Source organism: Heloderma suspectum, chromosome 1, assembly GCF_057233095.1.
Source record: "Heloderma suspectum isolate Gila_16-S chromosome 1, 16-S_ref, whole genome shotgun sequence".
Classification (NCBI taxonomy): Eukaryota; Metazoa; Chordata; class Lepidosauria; order Squamata; family Helodermatidae; genus Heloderma; species Heloderma suspectum.
The window spans coordinates 76036091-76043520 of NC_139458.1; positions in this window are offsets into that span (position 1 = coordinate 76036091).

A 7430-nucleotide genomic window follows, 5' to 3' on the forward strand; every position below is an offset into this window, starting at 1 on the left:
ATCACAGAAGCGAATAATTTACAGTGTGCCAAAAATGGAGGGTGGGGGGTAATATACAAAAAAAAAATTGAGCTTGCAAGCTTTTCATTAATGTTTTTTTAAAAGCTGCTTTTTGATGGAATTCGTGGTAGTTCTCTCTATACGTAACCCACAGAAACCTCTCCCTTTATTAGACTGTTGCATGGGCGGTGGGGAGAGAATATATCCTTTGAAATGGAAGACTACACACCCTGAGTAAATGTACTGTTTTCAAATAGGGGACCACATACTCTCATCAGCCACATTAGCACAAATGGTATTTAAATAACTGACATCCTACCCCCATGTTGTACTGCCAACTATGGGGATAACATTGCACCCAAATCCCCTAATGCCACTGGAATACAAAAATGTAATGTATCATTGCAAAATGGTACTGATACCAAAATATTTCATTTTGTGATGGCAAAATATAAAGCAATCTACAGGACCACAAACACAGAACTGGTAAACAGAAAAAAGAGCTTAAATATTGAATATATAGTATAAATACATATATACAGTTTATAACTTGAAATATCAAATTCTACAATCTGATATGAATGTTAATTTACTTCAAAGTCCATCCATGCAGATGAGATCTTTTAATATTCTGAGTAATTCCTTCTGAATAAATCCTGATGCAAGGTCAGTATATTTATCTCTCTTGGACTCTATTTATTTAGCGGAAAAATATATCTCCAGAAAAAGCATTCATTTCCTTCATTTTTATTCTCAGAAGTGCTTTATGTAGCCAAAATTGCACCATGTGCACAGATGTGTGAGAGAGAGATCAGCAGATTTGGGGGAGCCCCAAGGTTTGCGGAAGTACAAAATAAAACTTTAGGAATTTTTATTTATTATTATTTATTATTAAATTTATTAATTGCCCATCTGGCTGGTCACCCAGCCACTCTGGGCGATGTACAACTTACCATAAAACAATTTAAAACAATAAAATTCTACCATAATTTTTTTTTTAAAATACCCTAACCCACCCCAAATGCCTGCCTGAACAACCACGTTTTTAATGCACGACGGAAGCTCATTAAAGAGGGGGCATGACGGAGTTCCCTAGGGAGGGAGTTCCACAGGGTGGGGGCCACCACAGAGAAGGCCCTCTCCCTTGTCCCCACCAGTCTAGCTGTCCTGGCTGATGGGACAGAGAGAAGGCCATCCGAGGCTGATCTTGTTAAGCGGCCTGTCTGGTGCTGCTGGAGGCGCTCCTTAAGATAGGCTGGGCCGGAACCATATAGGGTTTTAAAGGTCAAAACCAACACCTTGAATTTGGCCCGGAAAACAACTGGTAACCAGTGCAACTCCTTCAGCACTGGAGTGATGTGATCTCGCCGGCGGCTGCCTTTAATCAGGCGAGCCGCCGCGTTCTGTACCAGCTGCAGTTTCCGAACCGTCTTCAAGGGTAATCCCACGTAGAGCGCATTACAGTAGTCTAAACGAGAGGAGACCAGGGCATGTACTACCGATGGGAGCAGATGGTCGGGAAGGAAGGGGTGCAGCCACCGTATCAGATGGAGTTGATACAGCGTTGTCCAGCTCACAGCTAACACCTGAGCCTCCATGGACAGCTGGGAGTCCAAAATGACCCCCAGGCTGCGGACCTGGTCTTTCAAGGGTAGCCATACCCCATTCAACACCAGGTCAACATCCCCCAGCCTCCTCTTGTCTCCCACCAAAAGTATCTCGGTCTTGTCAGGGTTCAGCTTCAGCTTATTCCTCCCCATCCAGCCACTCAGCATCTCCAGACATTTGGACAGGGATTCTACGGCCAACCTTGGTGAAGATGTGAATGAGAGGTAGAGCTGCGTGTCATCCGCATACTGATGACACTGCACCCCAAACCTCCTGATGATAGCCCCCAGCGGCTTCACATAGATGTTAAATAGCATCGGGGAGAGGATGGAACCCTGTGGCACCCCACAAGTAAGTGGCCACGGGACCGAAACCTCCTCTCCTAGTGCTACCCTCTGGTACCTGCCGGAGAGGAAGGACCGGAACCACCGCAATACAGTGTCTCCAATGCCCAACCCCTCCAGGCGGTCCAGGAGGATACCGTGCTCAACAGTATCAAGAGCCGCTGAGAGGTCGAGAACAAGGAAGGAGCATTCACCCCTATCCAGAGCCCTCCTCATATCATCCACCAAGGCGACCAAGGCCGTTTCTGTCCCATGCCCAGGCCTGAAGCCCGATTGAAATGGGTCTAGAGAATCAGTTTCTTCCAAGTGTGCCTTCAACTGCACCGCCACCACCCGCTCAATCACCTTGCCCCAAAATGGCAGATTTGAGACTGGGCGAAAGTTGTTCAGAACTTGAGGATCCAAGGAGGGCTTCTTTAAGAGCGGTCTTATCACTGCCTCCTTGAGGGCTGATGGCATCACTCCCTCCTCAAGGGAGGCGTTCACCACCGCCTTGATCCCTTCACCCAGTCTCTCTCTGCAGCCCATAATGAGCCAAGATGGGCAAGGATCAAGTAAGCAGGTGGTCGGCCTTACAGATGAAAGCACCTTGTCCACTTCATCAGGAGGAAGAAGCTGGAACCGATCCCACAAAACCGGTTTGCCACAGGCCGCCTCTTGCTCACTAACTGTATCCACAGTGTGCAGAGTAACACACCTAATCTGATAAATTTTATCTGCAAAGTGCCTTGCCAAAGCCTCACAGGAGGCCTTAGATTGCTCCAGTGGTTCCGGAGCCACAGGACCGACCAGGCTCCGGACCACTTGGAACAGCCTCCTGGGACAGCACTCTGCAGACGCAATGGAGGCAGCATAATATTCCTTTTTTGCTGCCTTCACTGCCACGTGATAGGCTGAAGATACAGCTCTAGCCCGTGTCTGATCGTCTTTGGAGCGAGACTTCCGCCACCGGCGCTCTAGCCGTCTCACCTCCTGTTTCAGAGCTCGTAACCGCGGATTGAACCATGGTGCAGTCCGAGCCCTGCTCAGGGGGAGAGGGCGTTTCGGAGCCACCCGATCTAATGCCCCAGTGATTGCGGCATTCCAGCCACCCACCAGGGTCTCGACCGAGTGGCCATTGGCATGCCCCAGAGAATCCCCAAGGGCGTTCAGGAATCCATTTGGATCCATAAGACGCCTGGGGTGGACCATTTTAATGGGTCCTCCACCCCTGCGGAGGGGTTGTGGAACCGAGAAAGTCCAACGTCACCAGATAGTGATCTGACCATGACAAGGGGGTGGTGGATATACCCCCGACTTCCAGATCACTCCCCGCTTCTCCAGAAACAAACACAAGGTCTAGTGCATGACCGGCTACATGGGTGGGCCCAGTTAGAATATGGTGCAGCTCCCAGGAGGCCATGGTCTCCATGAAGTCCCGAGGTGCTCCTGTGAGGATGGCCTCCGAATGTACATTGAAGTCCCCCAACACCAGTAAGTTAGGGGACTGTACACGCACATCAGAGACCACCTCAAGCACCTCGGCCAGGGAGTCAGTCATGCAGCGGGGTGGACGGTACACGAGCAGAATCCCCAGACTGCCCTTCGGGCCCAACCTCCAGTACATGCACTCAGCAACCTTGGTCTCCCAGAGAGGGGGTCTGGTGAAGACCAAGGACTCTCGGTAGATAACAGCCACTCCCCCTCCCCGATCCCCAGCCCTCGGCTGCTGTGCATACGAAAATCCAGCTGGACACATGGCTGCAAGGGTTGGAGCAGCAGCCTCGGCCAGCCAGGTCTCCGTAATACATGCCAGGTCTGCGCCCTCATCCAGGATCATGTCATGGATGAGGGAGGTTTTCTGGGTAACAGACCTGGCATTGCAGAGCAGCAAACGAAGGCCAGAAGATGGGGTCACGCCTCCCCCAGCCATCCTTTGGCTCTGGACAGGCCCGGAGCAGGGGACAGATACTACACATCTCTCCCTTGTTCCCCTTACCTGGCATGGCCTGCCCCTAGCGCTCTGCCAGCGCCTGCCGCCCAGCCTCGGTATGTTCTGGCCCCCAACACTCCCCCCACTGCCTCCATCAGGTGGACACATGCCCCCTCGCTCCTGCCTATCAGGCAGGCTACCCACCCCTAAAAACACAACAAAATCCCGCCCAACAAAATAAAACAAACAAAACAATTAAAATCCCCTTAAAAATGCCAGGCAGGAGTCCACAGGGAAGGCCTGGTGGTGGTGGTGGCGGCGGCAGCAGCAGCAGCAGGCCCAGCAGCAGCAAGCACGCCTCTTCCCTGGTGGTGGTGGTAGTGGTGGTGGTGGCTTCTCCTGCAGGCCCTGGCTCTCCCAGGTCACCTCAGCCAGCCAGCTTATGTAGCCCCTCCAGAGAGGGGCAGGTGGAGCATCACAGCTGGCTCGGTACCTGGGGGTCTGGTCCTGCAGGGACTGGCGGTCTGCCAGGCAGAAGTCCACAGGGAAGGCCTGGTGGTGGTGGCAGCGGCAGCAGCAGCAGGCCCAGCAGCAGCAGGCACGCCTCTTCCCTTGTGGTGGTGGTGGCTTCTCCTGCAGGCCCTGGCTCTCCCAGACCACCTCAGCCAGCCAGCTAATGTAGCCCCTCCAGGGAGGGGCAGGTGGAGCAGCACAGCTGGCTCAGTACCTGGGGGTCTGGTCCTGCAGGGACTGGCGGTCTGCCAGGCAGAAGTCCACAGGGAAGGCCTGGTGGTGGTGGCAGCGGCGGCAGCAGCAAGCCCAGCAGCAGCAAGCACGCCTCTTCCCCGGTGGTGGTGGTGGTGGTGGCTTCTCCTGCAGGCCCTGGCTCTTAGGAAAAACACTAAGAGGACGAGCACCCCCAAAAACAGCCCAACGAGGGCTGAGCATGCTCCATAGCCACAGAATATTGACTGACAGACAGACTGAAGGGTGGGTAGAATGGAGTATCCTACAAGAAAGCATAGCTTGCTGGCTAACACTCTGAAAAGGAGCCCTCTGCACTGCAACATTCTATTACAGCCCGTATATTCTGATAGCAAACTCAGTTAAGTGGCTGTGTAGCCAAATGTGGCTACTGGGAAAAAAAGAGTGTGCATGGGGAAACCTCAAAGTTTGCGGAAGAAAGATCTTTGTGTGTGTGTGGGGGGGGAACCTAAGTAGGCAACCCCCTCCACCCAAGCCCCCCAATAAGGACTGAGCATGCTCAGTGGCCAAAGTCTCTGCTGCTGAGTGTCTGTTGGGGGGCATGGGGGTTTCCGATGTCAGTGGGGTAGTGAATCTGCTCCAGATTTCAGTCAGAATCAAAAAGAACTCTAAATGAGCTGTCCATGGTGCTGAAAACCTACAGTGGATTCACCACCCCACTGACATCAGAGCCACCAGCCTCCACTGGGCAGGGGCCGAAGAGATGAAAACCGAGGGTCTTCATGACAACGGAATGAGATGCACGTTGGCATATTATCTGGATTTTCATGGAATTGGCTTTGGTCCATCAGGGGCACATGAAGCAAGATAAGCCTAGTGAACCACATCTTTAAAAACTGGTTTTCAGGGGCCACACAGTGCTTGAAAGGAACATACTTCTGGGTAGGCTGGGGGGAGTAGAACTGAATGTCATCAAACGTCATCAAACTGGCAGGGGCTGCTCGACCAATGAGAGAGGCTTGTTTCCTGGCCCATGTCCAGGCTCCCCCCTGCTAGTACATTATTATGAAGAGCAACTAATTTTTCCCCATGTGTGCAGATTTCCCTGAAGAAGCCAAAATCCCTGGTTCTTGAGTGCAGGATCCAAAGGCTCCCCACTGAGAGCACCCCCCCCCATTTCACCCCATTCCAGCAAACCGTTGTGGAGTTATTGCTTCCATCACCACCCTTTTCTCCTACTCTGGGCACTTTCTCCCTGCTTGCAATGACAGGCAACTGAGACCTCACCAGACTGGAGAAGCAACTTTACATAACATCAAAGAAGCTGCTTTACACAATATTGGAGATACAATTTAACACAACAATGGCGAAGCAAAGTCATACAAACATCAGAGAAGTGCATCATCATGGAGGTTAATTAGAAACATAGAATCATAGAATAGTAGGGTTGGAAGAGGCCTATAAGACCATCGAGTCCAACCCCCTGCTCAATGCAGGAATCCAAGTCAAAGCATCCCTGACAGATGGCTGTCCAGCCTCATCTTGAATGCCTCCAGTGTGGGAGAGCCCACCACCTCCCTAGGTCATTGGTTCCATTGTCGTATTGCTCTAACAGTCAGGACGTTTTTCCTGAGGTTCAGCCGGAATCTGGCTTCCTGTAACTTGAGCCCATTATTCCGTGTCCTGCACTCTGGGATGATCGAGAAGAGAGCCTGGCCTTCCTCTCTGTGACAACTTTTCAAGTACTTGAAGAGCGCTATCATATCTCCCCTCAGTCTTCTCTTCTCAAGGCTAAACATGCCCAGTTCTTTCAGTCTCTCCTCATAGGGTGAAATGGGAGAGCTGGGTGATTCTGAAGGCTGGAAAGGCTCAGTGAGGTCATGGCCAGGTGAAAGACACACCCCTGGGCAGAGCTATCATGTAAAGGCAGAGGATAGGGGCAAACAGCACCAGAAGCGCGGAGAACCCCAGATTAAAGAAATAAAATGGAGTAAAAGTCATCTCAGAAAATCCAGATTTTCCAGTGGAAATCTCTGACGTGGCTGCAGATTGGCCATGACATCATCTGCTGCCAACAACCTTGAAATGTTCCCAGTTCACAGCAAATCCCCTGTGAGGACAGCCCCCAGGTTAGAAAGGGAATGGAATACTGTGAAAGAAGACATGGCTGGCTTAGAGTAGCTGGAACAGTGAACAGTAATACTACACACGGGATCGTTTTGTAGAATGTCCGTCATCATCATTATTATCACCTTCTTAACCTATTATTATTACCTTCTTAACCTATTATTCTTAACCTATTATTACCTTCTTAACCAAGGAACTCACAGGGAGTCCCAAATGGTTCTCCCACCTTTTATCCTCACAACAACCTGTGAGCTTCATGGATGAATGTGGAATTGAATTGAACCATGGCCTCCACGCTGAATTACACCAACATTTTGCTCATTACACTGAGCTGGCTCTCAGTGCTTAGGGATGGGCTGCGCACGTGCAAACTAATACACATTGAATGTTTTGCAACACAAGCGAATCATTCCAAAATTAGCACACTTCTGGGTTCTTTTGTTTTTGGTAACTGTGGCTTATGCCAAATAGGGAGCTGGGAAAAATAAAGAGAACCATGCTCTTTTCAGCTTTTTCTTTTATTGTAGGGCAGCCTCCTCCGACCCATGCTGGTTGGGGCCATGCTGGGAGTTGTAGTCCAACACACCTGGAGGGCACCAGGTTGGGAAAGGCTGTTGCAGGAAATGCTTTTAGAAAGAAGAAGAAGGAGGAGGAGGAGGAGGAGAAGAAGAAAGTACAATTCATGGGTTGAACCATGGTGGATTTCTCCCATTATTACTTGCAAGTAGGCAACG